General features: G+C 44.1%; 1 long non-coding RNA gene across 1 annotated transcript; it reads left to right on the forward strand.

Annotated features, from left to right (window-relative positions):
• Positions 1-2664: 2664 nt before the first annotated feature.
• On the forward strand, positions 2665-15044 carry LOC112554719. The gene is made up of 3 exons (XR_003097299.1): positions 2665-3295; positions 5996-6131; positions 13780-15044. It is a non-coding gene; the product is annotated as an uncharacterized LOC112554719 (long non-coding RNA).
• The last annotated feature ends 451 nt before the right edge of the window (positions 15045-15495 follow it).

Here is a 15495-nt window from a genome sequence, read left to right on the forward strand (position 1 = left end):
CTTTCTCTCTTTCAAAAACACACACACAAAGAAGAGTCACTTTCTGTCAGACTCTTTTTACCATATGATGACAGAAACTCAAGGAAAAGATCATTAGGGAACAGGTTAAGACAAATGTAAACAAAAGACACTATTGTAGACAAAGCTGCAAATGAAAAGGATACCAAATTGTTTTGTTGTTGTCAATCACCACAAGACAATATAAAACAGAAGCAGACTTGTTATAAAAGTTTACTGCATCCCAATCACACCAGTGGCACGAAAGAAAGAGGACTGGATTACAGAAGGCAATAATAATTAGGAATAGAGAACTCTCGCTCTGTGTGTATATATGTAAACATCCAACCAGTACAGACAGCAAACAAAGGAGATGGAGGATTGATTGTCCTTAGACGTTTGCATATGAGAAAGAAAGAAAAGCGACTTCACAATATTTGAGGGTGAAAAACATGAATCTTCGGTAAGCAAAGATATGTATTGATTTGGCCGGTAGAAAGAAGTTGAAAGCAATAGTTCAAAAAAAGCAAAAATTATTTTTTAAAATCCCACAGAAGCTTTCTCAAACTAATTTCTATCTAAAAACAACAGCAACAATAAAAATAAAAAGTTCAATCGTTTAATCTCAGGTTGACAGAAAGTAATGATACGATTTTTATTTTCAGTCCCCAAAACGATTGACAATTGCGGCAAGGACGCTGAGAGTGAAGAATGTCGAGATTGCCCAGCAGTTAGAGACAATGGGAGTCAGCTGTCACGTGGCTCTTGTCACACGTTCCTTAGTTACAGTCCTGTCTTGTTCGCGCATGCGTAGCACTGAGATCCCTTGAGATAACTTCATTTGTAATCCGAAAATTGATTAATTCCGATAAATACTGATTAACTGGTGCCACCTCGCGCAGGGCAGAGTAGCGAGAGTAGTCAGTCCTGTTCTTTATACGATGGTGACCGCTAGGTGGCGGCCACGTGCCCTCATTAAGGAAGGTCTAACCACCGCGCGAGGTCCACGATGGTCCGCAGACGTTCCGTGGTGTGGTTGGCGAGGTCGCTGTCCTTCAGGCAGTCGTCTTTGCACGTGCGTCTGTCGTCAAGGGAGAAGAAGGGGAAAAGGGTTTGATTGGAGTTTTTAACGGGGAGATTCTGTGTAGCATTTGGACGACAAGAGACAAGGGCAATGGTGGACCTCGAAAGGCATCCACGATTCCAGGCGAGGAACATCGTCCACTTAATACTATTCCAAGCGAGGAACATCGTCCATTTTACACGAGACAGCGAGACTGTCACAAACAACAGAAAGGTAGAGCAATACATTGGCGTCGAGCTTTGTGCGAGGTGTAAGTTCGGGTCCGTAACTGATCCGACGAGTCAATTCTGCAGTACAGAAAGTTAATCCTACATAAAAGGCGGACAGTTCAGGGTAGAAGGTGAGAGTGTGAGATGGGAGACGTTTTGATAATTGTTAGTCAAAGAGAAAGCGTTAGTGCCTATTGCCTCTATCAGCGTAGGTCACCTGGCAGGTGACAGGTCGGCGACTTCGCGGCACTTTAGTAATTGGGGGATGATGCGGATCAAAGTATAACGGGGGGTACGCTCCTCCAAATATCGGGTTTAGTTTCCAAGTTATCCACGGGCCAAACTATCTGGGGTCTGATCGACCTTTTGCACCGGGACAACGCACCTCGCTATAACAATAAGAAGGAAAGAGAGAAAGAGAAGAAGAGAAGAAAGACACCTCACTACTTGGTATAATCGGTCTCCCCCTTACCCAGTAACTGGGAGCCACGTGGCTTTGTCACACAGCATAGAGTGGATAACATAGACGATAGCATCGGATAAATAACACAAGACCATAAATCGTATACAACTATATTAATTATGCTTTAATGATTAAACAGAAAAGTCCACTCCTTAGCCTTAATGTATACAAGCTACCTATCTTTAACAAACGGTCTCCCTGCCGCTCACCTCTGGCTCTCCTAAACGCACGTGACTGTCGCCGAAGCATGTGAGTAAAAGAGCGAGCCACGTGTTTCCTTTTTATTATATTTTTATATTTATTTTTATCATCAACACGATGCAACGAGAGGACATCATCCACTTTACAAGATGCGATAGTGAGGTCGTCGTCTGCTTTACACGATGCAACGCGCAGCACGTGCGTCTCCTGTAAAAGGAACAGCACTCTGGGCACCAGATGCCGGTGCTGGTGGTGGGATGGTGCCTGTGTCTTTCAACATGTGTGCGATCGTGATGCATTTTCAAGATTGTTTAAGCTTGCATTATACGACGAAAAGTATCGGGGGACGTGCGTGGATGCATGACAGCTGGTGCGTGGCAGAAAGGAAGAGAGGAGGAAAGCGATGGTGTTGAGTGCTACGTAATTACCGCTTAACACATAACTTAAATTTTTTAAATATTTTTTTGGACAAACATGCTTTAAAATATTCTATAGTTCCATATACTAAATCATCTTAATGTAATTTATCAGATTGATGTGCATGTTTATATACAGGCACTGGACATGTGCATGAGCGCGTTGTACCGACGAAATGCTGAGAGATTCTGAAATTTTTTCCTTAAAAAAAAATCTTAGCACATCATTAGCCTCGGAAGACCCAGTTACAATGAGTAGAAATTGCGGCTGACGTTGGAAGACAGCAGGTCGGGAGCTAGTCTCGAGCCGTTTTGACCCCGCGCGCCCCCGAAATGGGATGGAGAAGACAGACGAAGATTAACTTCCAGAGAGGAGAGTCCCCCAAGGGGACAGCACGGGCCATATGTAATTCGCACGGCTCATCCCGGCGGGTTGAGGGTTAGCCAGGTCGACCCAGAGGGGCCAAACATTGATACGGCCAATCTAGCATTTCGAACCAATTGCATTAATAAGCAACACCATACCCTGCTCCGGTGACCCCTTTCGTGCTTTCCGGCTATCAAAGCAGAACCGAGTTGCAAGCGGCCATGTTTAGCCCCATGCCTCCACCTATCACCTCTATCACGGAAGTGTTAGAGTGGCCTCGCCGCCATCTTGCCCAGCCTTCCACGGCACGAATGTTATCGAGACTGGCACTCTCCCAGAGCTGGGAAGGCGGGCAGTGGTAATTTTCTATGCATCTGCGGGTCCTTCCACGGGTTAACGAGAGAGACGAGGCTACTTGATTCGGCAGGAAATGGAACCCGTTCCCCACCGAGAGGGAGCAGGGGAGGAGCAAGACTTGGGAGTTGATCCCAGAAAAGCTGAGGCTATGCCTGTGACCCGAGGACGATGTGTGGGGTGGATAAGGACGGACCAGTTCAGGTACCTCCACGATCTCGTGCATGTGTCTATACCCTATCCTCACTGCCATCACCTTTGTTGAGGTTTCTTTCTCCAAGAATAGACATCCAGACCTCAAGAAATCTCAACCGCAGAACGTGTTAGTTAGTTTGGCAGATTTCAATTAAGGTTCATAGTGAATTTTCCTTGTAAACTGTGTTTCTGAAACAGTTTTAAAGAGAGATTAGATTCCACAAAAAAAGAAAAGAAAGAATAAAAATACCTATATGTTAGAGAACTAACACTTTCTGCTGAGTTTCTTAAAAAGACTATCCTGTAGTGAGATGGTTTGGGTATGGTTTGGGACCAACATAAAAGCAACCGTGAAATGGTTTTAGCTAGACACGTGCAGATGGGGAAAATGTGTGAGCCGAACTAATTAAGTCGGAGTTGATGTGATGCTCCCATCAGCCAGCGGAAATATCCTATTAGCACACTGCTCGTTCCTATTCAAATATTCTGTAAATAAACCGCTTCTTTCTTCATCTCAGAATTGGATGAATGAAAACGCGAGTTCACGTACATGTGTGTGCGTGCGTGGTTTCTAGCGTGCATGTGTCAGCTCACTGTTTCTCTCGATGCACAAGAAGGGTACCAGGGAACAACATGATAGGTCTGCTTGTTGATACAAATACAACTACCTGTCTGTTTTGTTGTCTAAGAGAGGTCAAATCGCATCAGAGCTGGAACCAATCAAGATCATGATGTTGCTTCATTATTCTCATGATAAATCAATGTTTATCGTATGATGGCGATGATGATAACGATTACAATAACGACATATTTTTCTTTCATTTTTATTTTAGGTGTAACTTCACCATTTCTCACCAAAGGGGTCGGGGGTCGGAAGGGATTCCAAAAAAATCTGTTTTCATCTACATGGACACACTTTCCACTCAGTGGCCGCAGCTGTTCACATAGCTGTTGTATAGATCTTTGCTTTAGCGGCACCTTTGGCTTCCCCTCACCTAGCTCTAACCGTCGGGTCCAAGTGGGTATTGACCCCGTCCCACTTGCACACTTTGGCCCAACCCTTAACCTCCCTCACCCAGCGCGTGCGGTTTGACCCTGAGGCGGACGGTAGCGGAATGTATCGGCAACAGCGGGAAGTAGTTGGGAGGGACTTGGGCAGATAACTTTGAGCAAATCTTGTCGAGACCAAGCCTTCGGCTCCTCTAAAGCTGCTGCATCTTCTTAAAGGGAGAAGACCTGACTGGACCTTGATTTGAGCGGAAGGTGAGGGAAGACTAACATGGACGAATGTTTGATGAAGTTTGGCAATATTTTACACGACTTTGACAAACTTTGTGAAAGTTCGTCCATATTTTTTATTAGGTTAAGGATAGCGTATAGTAATGGTCCTGCTACGGCTGACTGTTTAAATTATCTTTATTACACATAAACCAATATACAAACATGTAAGCAAAGTTAATTAGAAACGTAAGTGATGGACAGACGAGCGGGTGGATTGAAGAAAAAGAGAGACGTGCCCGCCTACGTCAATATGTTCAATATTCAGTTCTACAAAGAATAAATGTATACATACAAGTATTTTTCTGGTTTTCACTGATCCACTCTTCCACAAGTCATTGTCTTGTCCATTTTCGCGCTGAATACAGTATGTCTACGATCTTGCTCAGCTGAAAGTTCCCAACACCAGCGGCAGACAACTGTCAAGTAAAAGGAAGAGTTGTCAGAGAATGATAAGAGAGAAGTACTCATGCTCTGGGGTATGTACGCCTTGGTGTGTAAGCAGTTCCACGCTCCGTCTTCAAGATGTACCCGCCGCATAAGATTTTTGTCTTTAATAATTGACATCGCCATCAGACCATGGTTGCAGCTTTACATCCGGGCACCTCTGCTCCTACGCTAAGCTTCCGTGTCTTTCACAACATCGTTTTCCCAAAGGTGTAATTCACTGATGACACAGAAATCTGAAGTGGTCTGTCGAGCTGCAAGACCACATTTTCTCCTCTACACTTGGCACATGGCGTTTCAAATTAATTATGTATTGGTGCTGCTGGCGAGTAGCATTGACAGAAACATATCACAATTATGATCTTCCCCCATTTCATCTTTTAAATTAAAAAGCTAAAATCTGGATGTTGTTCTACGAAATTAACTAAGTACGGGTTCTGTTTTCTTTACCTCAGTCTCAAAGATACGGCTTTTAAAACATTGCTGTGATCATACTGGTACAGCTGAAAGCGCTAGATAGATATTTAGATGTAGGTAAGAATCATAAGTGGTTTATGCTGGTGTGTGTGAGAGAGAGAGAGAAACAAAGAGAGAGAGATTATGAAACTGATAAAAGAGGACATGGAATTTAGAGAAAATTTATTGTGAAAAAAATAGGAATTTATTTACAAGGTGTAAACATAACATTCCTTAAAACATCTGTCGAGCCAGCATCCTGGATGATAATCAGATGCATTTATTATTGTTTTATGTTGAGTGAGTGTATGCACACACATTAACCGTGATGGGAAAAAAAAGAGTTTTTCATAAAAATGTAAAGAATATTGACATATTTTCTGTGATGTTTACTTAGCAACACCCAACCTCAGATATTCCTCAGCTTTGCTCTCTCTCACACACACACACGGCGCCCCTTGCCAAGAGGTTCTAGCTTATCAACCCCAGGCTGAGGTCTGGTTATGTATTTGTAAATGCGTTGTGCAGGAATAGCAGTGGAACAGGCACATGGGGTAAACCAGCCCCTGACCTCCCTTCACCTTTAGTGGCACCAGCCTCGTGGGTCACCCTGACCCGAAGGTGACGCCCTGCTGTGTCTACAAAAGTAATTCGCCACAGACGGGTATGTGTTTGTCCATTGTTATTACACTCCTAAAAAAATAGACTGGAAAATATGTATCATTTTATGATTGAACTCTCTGTATGTACATGTATATATATATATGCAATAATTTCACTCTATCATGTCACTAATGCTGATTCTGTTGTCCTTGAGATGGTGGATATTTTTTCTTAACATCAACATGTCTGCAATGTCGCTCTCTGCTCGAGTTCTTTTCCTCCCACTTCCCACCATTCTGAAAGTTTTTGCACTGAAGTTCATGCGCACTCTTGCGTCCGCAAGCACTCACTCACAAACACACGTATGCACGCACTTCCATATGCTTGCCCCATATGTTGTTGCTATTTTCTCGTCAGGTTTCTCGTGTACATAAAAGCCATGATGTAAGCAAAATAAGCGCTTTTTTCTTACATATGTGCTCAAAGCTTTCTCTGTGGGTTTTTATTATTATTATTATTTCCAGTCTGCATTACTCGTTCCTGCTATCATCCTTCTCTCCCTCCTCTGTGGGTCAGGTCGAGGTGTCTGTTGACGACTGATATATTAACCTTTCTTAAAAATGTTCGCGTCTGTGTGATTTGCAACCTTGTCGCCTCTGATGAAAGGCGGCGATCTCAAGCACGATACAGCGGTACTAGGATCTTGCACGAACATACAAACGCCAAGAGTCTAGTCATAAGGCTACACAAGGCATAGTTCCATGTCCGTCTACCACCTGTGACCTCCATTTCCCCCCTTAGCGAACCCTTCTAGACTATGTGCATGCTCCTCCGCAAGTGCACTCGCACTTAGATAAAGACGAGTCTCGGCTCTGAAGACAGTCAAATCTTATTTGTTCCACTCACAAACAAACAGAAAGAAAGAAATTCAGAAACATCGCACATAGGAATCAGTCTGTGGAATGATCTTCCTGTCTGAGACACAGACCCCCCACATCTCTCACACATCGGAGAAAGGGAATGCAGTTCAGTGACCTGTCATGGAGGGTGATTTCAATGCAACATGCACTTTTTGCACAGAATGTACATGCAAATGCAAAATGTTTATGAACATGCAAATCGCCACTGCAGGGACCAGGTAAACACCCATTGACGACCACAAGGAATAGTTCGCGCCTTTAAAAAAAAGCAGAAAAGGTCTAAGGCTTCCTGTCGCTTGAGGTCAAAGGTCTATGGCGCCTCGCGTCCCGGGCCTGAATCGAGGCTACAAAATGGAGGCTGGAAACGTGGCGCAAGGTGTCAAGATCACGCAAAGGACGAGGCCCTTCAGCTCGGTAGACGCTTGGCCCCACAGCAGGTCACAAAGTCGAGAAAGAAATATGAAAGGCTAATGCTTGTTTGTCATCGTGACCAGCCTTTGGCGTCAGGTGCGCCAACGGGCTTGTATTTGATTGCGATGTTTTTGAAAGAAGTCCTCCTGCTGGGGCCACCGGGAGGAGGCGAGGTTGTGGTGGTGGTGGGTGGTGGGGTGTGTGACGGAGGCATCTTGCGCTTTCCCTTCCCCTCCCCTCCACACTGTCTAGACAGACAACAGACCCCCGGACCACGTTGTGAAAAGGAAAGCAGAAATTGGTTTGTACGCTGGGAGATACGTTTGAACTAGGAAGGTGGAGGGGGAGATGACAGACGATAATCTCATTATCAGTAACTGCTATGTGGAGGAAAGTTCGGGGAAGGTGGAGGGTTGGTGTTGGTAGTGAGGTTGTGTCACTAGGTCAACCAACCTAACACCAGCATATGAATGATATCAACCTCACTAAAATAATGTTTATTGTGAGATGATATATATCTTCTTGTTCCTATTCGCCCCAGTGGAGCACAGGGCCACAATATATATATATGTTGCTAAATAATTTTCAAATAGTGTTCGCACAAAGAGATAAAAAGAAAGAAGATTTGGTTATAACTGCAAAATCCATATGAATGGTACAAAAATTAACTGAGGTAGATAATTCCCTCTCGTAATGTGTTGCCCTCGAAAAATTTGGTTAAGAAACAGACAGACAAAAACCAGAGAATGAAACATCCACGGCAATAAAGAAACATTGCAAACCAACATACAACCAGAACTAGCATTTATAAATCCTCTTCTCGTACTGTATAAAAATAAAAACAGGAAAATATTTGTACCAACAGAAATAATAGGCAGCAACATCCGACAGCGATCTCCACTGCAACTCCCTTATTGCAATATTTGGATAACACACCTGTCCCTGTCGTCCTACACATTACATACACCTGTGCCAATCCAGATGTGCAGGTCTTGTGTTGAGAGCACCGTCCGCCTGGGAGCACAGGGGGGGGGGGGCGTGCCCTCCAGCCGGCGGTTGGCATAAAGCACAGGAGAAATATGATTACAGCATGAGTCGGGGTCACCGGTGTGCAGAGGGTGCCCTCAAGGAACGGGGAGGGTGCACTTTGAGGGGATCTGAGGTGGGGTTCGGGCTCGGATGGGTGGCTGACTCGAGAGTGCAGAAAGTAGAAGCAGTGGAGTGCCGGCAGGAGGAGAAGGTAGAGGGACGAAGGTGGGTTGGGGGGAGGAAGAAATCCCGCCATGAGGCTCTGCTTGGGGAATTACAAAGATTTCAACTTCTGGAGGAGGACACAGCTGGTGAACAACTTTGAGATTTTCTTTTTTAAACAGACAATGAAGTGAAAGGCACTGATCTTTATGCATTTCTTTTATTGAAACTCATACAGTCTCGAACACTGTAGTGTCTGGTGGTGTTCGTCGTCAAAGTTGTCGCAGCAGTAGGTGGTTGTAGGAGTGATAAAGACCGTGATCTTGATATCTGCATGCGTTTGTTTGTGCGCGTGCGCACGCCCATGTGTGTTTGTGTGTGTGTGTGTGAGAGAGAGAGAGAGAGACGAAGTAGTTGTTTATCTCTGTAAGATGTCCCTTGAAACACCGGAAATGTTTACACCAAATTGACCACCGAGGAGCTGGTCACTCATCCCTTGCTTCTCGTGACAATGCAAAAACGGATTAGCAACTACCGGATGGCGCATCATGTGACCGTTTGTCTCCATCTCTCACGTAATAATCTCTCTCAACCACACATACATACACGCACATAAATTCGTACATCGATACAGCTACAATCAAACAAATTATTGTCTAGACTATCGTCTGCCATATTGTCAGACCTTACAGTGTAGGGAGAATAATGGCTTCCTTATAGTTCCCTCGACGCTGTGACACCTAGTAGACACTTTGCCCTCCTTACACTTCACCCTACACCTTCGCCAAGAACACTACCCCCTTTCTACCCGTATATGTCTCCACACTAGCCCCCAGCTCTTACCATGATATTTCTTTCATGACAGGTCTCGCAGTAGGAACAACAAACGGCTTGCTCTCAGTAAAAAAAATAACATTGCCCTCGTTCTATCCTGTTTTCCAGGTCTCCAGTCTCATGTCTATAAGGAATACTTTTCACAGAAAATCGTCTTGCTCTAGGATGGAGGGAACAGAAAATCCCGTTCGCACATGCTCAAACGGCATGATTTATGTCCCGTAAAGGAGAAGATCGCCTTTTAACAAGCACGGGGCTGAAATTCAACCCTGAAGGAGCCCCATGCAATCAGGCGGCGTAACCCGAGCGAAGGGCGGTGTACTGCATCGGTTACGGGGATTGCACAGATCTTGTGCACGGGCATGCCCCCCTTTGACACTGCTCACATCACGCAGGTCCTGTTCTCCCCCCGCCGCTGTTGGGGTCTTTGTCGTACACGTGTGTCTCGCAGCTTGGCGGCCTCAGGTGAGATTGCTTGTGAGTGATCTCCCTTCCAGCGAAACTCCTCTACAAACAAATTCTTCTGTGCCAAGCCGTAGGGAATAATACTTCTCCGCACGAGGCGAAACTTCTTCTACAGACAAAAGCATCTGTCCTCGACTTCTTTGAAGCAAAGTTTTCGGGAAGAATGTCTGACTGTTCTCCCTCATTTAGAGAATTAGTGCCCCAAGAACAAATGGATTCGTATCTCTATAAATGATTCGTGAAATCAGGCCAACAAATTGGAGTCAAAGACATTGTCTTCCAGATCCTGTGCAAACTGAGATATACGAGTATATAAGAACAGTTAATCAAGGTATCAAATTTGTGAAAGTTTCAAGAAAACATACACAGTAAAGTTCCAGGCACGGATTTATTTTATTATGTCATAGGAATGTTTACAAAGTTTGTCGTACTGAGATTCCAGGAGGTCTTTACTGGGTATGCAGCTACCCGTGTACTGCCAGTTCACTGCTGCATCAGGAACTTCAGGTAAAACATGAGACAGATACAGAAAATAACAGTTTTACCCATTATTTAGAAAAATACAGTTTTGGAATTAAAAAAAAAATGAAATAACATATTTTACCCAACAAATCAAATGTACCTTTCCTCTAAGATGACTTTATTTTATAGAAAAGCAAAACAAGTTTCTGAAAGTTTCGGCCCAACCTTTAGGACAGTTAAACGGGTAAAAATATTGGCATGAATATATTAATCAGAAGCAGCTAGACCAATATAACACCCCAACGAGTGAGTACTCGAGTACTCTTTGGTCAATGATAGCAGAAAGATACACATCGAATTGAGAAGTCACTTTTTTATGTCTTACTGACAACCCTAAAAAAGCACATCAAATAAAAAAAAAGTAAAGATATGTTTGCTTGCTTCGCAGGTGTAGAACCCTATCCTATAGTTTGCCGTTGCTCTAGCCACAAGGTTATTTGTTTGTCTTACACTCAATGAAGACATCAATGGCTTTTCATTTTAGAAAATCAAAACTTACAAGATGCATTTTGAATAATCTCACAATTTATCTGCGACATAAGCAGTGATTAATGAGTCTACAAACACCGTGATTATTTTTTTTTTTACTTCTGTCAGTCCTCTTCAGAGCTACTGTAGATAAAAGAGGTAGTAGATGGTAAGAAAGTAGTTTTAAAAATAGTTAAAGTATCAAATAAAACTCTGAAAAAATCTGCTCAAAAGTTTTTACTCCTTTGTCGGTAACGATGAGCAAAGGTTGGGTCTAATGAGACGTGTCTGACAAAGACCCCTTCTCGCGGGCAGGATGTTTGACATACTGCTCAGAAACTGAAAATAAAAACTTCTTCGATAAAAGAAGGTTAGGGGAGGAGATCTGAGGAGGTAGAGGGTGGTGCCGGCCGATGGTACGAGAAGGCGGGGTGGTTGTACCATTGGCAGGACCAGTGGTTGTAAATGGTGTCACGGCTTGCCAGGGTGTCACGGTCTGTTCTATGACACTGACCGTTGTTGTCAGATAGTTAACATGTGTAAACAAAGGAATCTACCCCATAGTTTTTTTTCTGGGGGGAGAGGGGAGGGTGTGTGATAAGTAGATGTCTGTGGAGATTCGTGGGTGGTTGGAGATCCGAGCCAACACTGCATGCATTCGACCTCGCATACAAAGAACTCGCTTAAAGCGAATCTCTTGTACGGCAACTTAACACCGTCTCTCTCCCTCCCCCCAATGTACCCATCCCACCCTTCCTCAATCCCTTCGGACACGAAGTTCCTTGTCATGGTAAAAATCCATCGAATTGTTCAAATATCAGATATGGTTTAAAAATATAAACCCTGCGCAATCGTCTCATCCGGGTACCAGAGAAAATCCAGGAGGCACGGTCTTGCAGCCCTCAGTCATGGCGGGTGCCTTACATGTTGTCCTCCCTCAAGTGTAAGTTAATTTTCTGGTGGTGAGGTGCGACTACATCTGTCCTTCTGGGTGAGTCTGGATGTGGAAACATTTGTTCTGCTGGTTGACGGGCAGTGTATTACTCTCTTCACACACACACATCACGCACATAAATTCACAAAATTAAAAAAAAAAAGGGTTAGAAAATTAATGAAAGTGGTTTTAGAACTCCTCAGCTTACCTTTGTCATTGGGGATACGTTAAGGTAACCAACTAACCCGTGGACAGTGATCGACTACTCACGCTGTCACACCTTTTTCTTTTCTGAACGCGGTCCAACTAATGTGGATGGAGGTGTCACGTGTGATGTCTGACATGCTTTAACGGGTATCTCACTCAACCAGCGCACTCCCTCGTGCAATCTCTCTCTCACACACACAAACGCAGAAAGCAAGAGTGAGAAAGAGATAATATGATTGGTATGATATTCCTCTCACCCACCACACGTCGCTCTCTCTCTCTCACACATACCCGCCAGTACGCACGTACCCAGAAAGCGAAAGCGAAGAGATAATCTGATTGCTGTGATTACCATCGCTCTACACCAGACCCTCTCCCTCCCTCTCTCACATGCACACACATACACGGGCCACTGCACTCTGCATGCCACTCACCCTCTCACTCCTACTTCAAAATTATGTTATGTACCGCTTCGAAGACAAACTCCTTGCAGCGAGTCGTCCCCGACAGATTCTTTATCTCTCACGGGGCGGATGTTTTAAATTCCAAATTGTGACCGCTAAGGCGGCCATGTGACATCCGGGTAGGTTGCCAAGCTGCCTGTCTCGCACGGCGAGAACGAGTCGTAATGCATTTTTTTTTTTTTTTATTTCTTGGGTTTTTTTTTTTTTTTAAGCCTATATGCAACCTTCCATTCCGTTTTGATTTATGCCTTCGTACATGTTCCCTCGAGCTGCCTAGAAGGAGACAGTCATCCGGGCTCCACGGCTCCGCTCTTGTGATGACAGCTGTGTTTCATGCGCGGGGTCACGAGAGCGAGGGTTTGTTCGTACGCCTCTTTCTTTCAGTCTTCCTTCCTTTTATGTCTTTTTTTTTTCTATCTTTCCTTTTCTTTTATTTCTTACTTTAAATAGATAAAAAAAAAATGGAGAGAGGGGATGGGGGAGATATCAGAAGAAAGAAAATTTCTCAATATAATTTGGATTTCTTCTAATCAAAGTGTCGACGGTAGACGCAGTCAGCAACATGCTCACACTTCTGTACGGATTGCTCATAAGAAACCTGAAATAATAATAAATACCGGCAGCCATAGTAACAGCGGAACTTGCCAAGGCCAGACTGAATGAATGGCCTTCCCTCATCCTGCGCGGTGCTGATGCAGTGAGTACCGGGCGCTGGAGCTGAGGGGCACGGGGGTACCGGGGAAGTAGGGAAGGATGGAGGGATGGAAAAGTGAGTAGCGGAGGAAGGGGGATCGCGTCAGGTTGTCGCCTGGGTTATTCATAGTTTGTTTTACACGCACCACTGTTTTTGGCAAGAGCGGGTGTAGTGTGCACAGCTGTGGCCCCCGAGAGTGCAAAGTTTTATACACATCATACACACAGTTGGCGCCATTTGTCAGCGGCCATGTGCAAGATGCTTTTCTTGTCTAAATTCTACTGCCTGGTGTGTGTAGACCTAGTCGTTAGGACGCATGCACCTCGTTTTCATCAAAAGAAGAAACAGTCACTTCTCCCCAACCCCTTACCCCGATTGCCTACACCTGTTATTTTTCCTTAGTTTGGTATGCTCATCGTCATCATCAAAATCATTTTCTTTTTGCTTTTCGTCATCCTCCTTACCTCATTGTTATTGTTTTTTCTAGTGCTTATTCTTTTTAGTCGTCTTCTTCCTTTCTCCTTCGTATTCATCTTTGTAGTTTAGTCAATTACTTTCTCGTGAGCGCCGCAGTTCTAACTGCTTCATAAATCTTTCAGCAGGTGCCACGCGTGGCGAAAAGCAAGCAAGGTACGCAACTTCCGCCCACGTGGATATTGATGAAGCGTTGGATAAGGATCCTGTGTCATGGCGGACAGGAGCCCCTGAGCGTGACGTCACTCATTTCTCGGGAAACAAAAACACAAATAAAAACCCTCCGCCAGCATACCTCACGTCCTCAAGAACAAAAATAACAGAGAAGCACTCTGTTCCTTTCGTGCGTGAGGCGTGTGAAAGATGTAATGAAAAATTAACACATATCGCGGTCGATGCCATCCGACATTTGCAATCGAAAATGAAGTCCAAAAGGCAAGTTTGTTTTTCTCCATGCGGTTTTCGCTACGGAAAATATTGCTGAATGCTTGATTAGAGCAGTCCTTTGCGCTATCTGTTGACACTGTATGCCGGGGAATATTGAAAACCAGCCAAAGGAAAGGGGACATCTCAATCACAGAGAAAATTGCCTTTAAAGATTTACTGTCGACCTCCATTGAAAGTATTGTACGATTGCATACGTGTTGCATACATCGTCTTCTGGTAATGATGTCGATTCAGACTTGTATGGCTGCATGCATTCAGACATACACTCGTGGTTGATAACAAAACTGGGTTTTTTTATTCAGACCCTGGGCGGAAGGACAAAGACTTTCACACCTTTGCACTATCTCTCAAGTTCTGTTTTAAACTCAAGGCCTGTTTCGCATTTTCCGTCTCTTGCATAATTTACTCAAAGTCTTTGTCTTGGAGGTTCCTTTGGCCCAAGTTTCTCTTTGTGTCGCTAATGGCGTACGTTACCGGACCAAGACCGGCACCAGGAGTGGTCGTCAAGGTGATGGTCAAGATGATGTTTGCATGCTAGGAACATCTTTGAGAAAGAACAAGCTCCCGATGCCTCGAATAAAAATGGTGCACTCGGGAATGAGGTCAACCTTCTGAGTATTTCAGGGCCACGTAGGTTTATTTTTCGTATTTATAGAGACTGTTTTGAAAGCAGCCTCGAATATATTTTTTCATTATGTTTGTGCATCAAAATAAAACTACCTGATATTAAAACTACTGTTAGATTAAAAAATAAATGGGGATACTTTCTCGCTATTTTAAATTGAAGTTGTTTGCGTCTTCATAGAAAATAAGTGAGAAACTATGTCAGCAAAGCTCCCATGTGACCAGCAATTCATTTCTTGTCGGTCTTGAGCATTGCCAGCCAATTGGAAGAAAGTAAATATACCATAGGCTTCAAACTCGACAGCCCACAGCTGTGCCTTTCACCTCCGCTACTCCCTCAAAAAGACAAAAAACAAAAACAAACCAAAACAACTATGTTTCTGTGCTCTTAAAGTCTGCTCGAAGCACAGCTTTGAAGTGAGTGCAGCTCACGCACACACATACTAGTAACTCACTCTTTTTATCACCAGCATGTGACATGAGTTTTGTTTTTGCTGGCTTTTCGATGACATGTCATTGACTGGCGTATAAGACTAACCTTCTGGCAAGGCCAGCTATCACGAGCTTGGCTAAGCCATCTGAACCATCTGAACACACCATTTCTCAGGCCAGCTGCGTCACGGTGACATTACTACCAACATGGCGGTTCCTCTTTTATGGTCCAGAAATCCTTCCCCGTAATACACTGAATCGAAAATATACAGTGCTGCAATCATGTCATGAACGTGGAAACGACCAGAAGACTTCTGCACGACCCAGAGGAACTTTCC

Source organism: Pomacea canaliculata, linkage group LG13 (assembly GCF_003073045.1).
Source record: "Pomacea canaliculata isolate SZHN2017 linkage group LG13, ASM307304v1, whole genome shotgun sequence".
Lineage (NCBI taxonomy): Eukaryota > Metazoa > Mollusca > Gastropoda > Architaenioglossa > Ampullariidae > Pomacea > Pomacea canaliculata.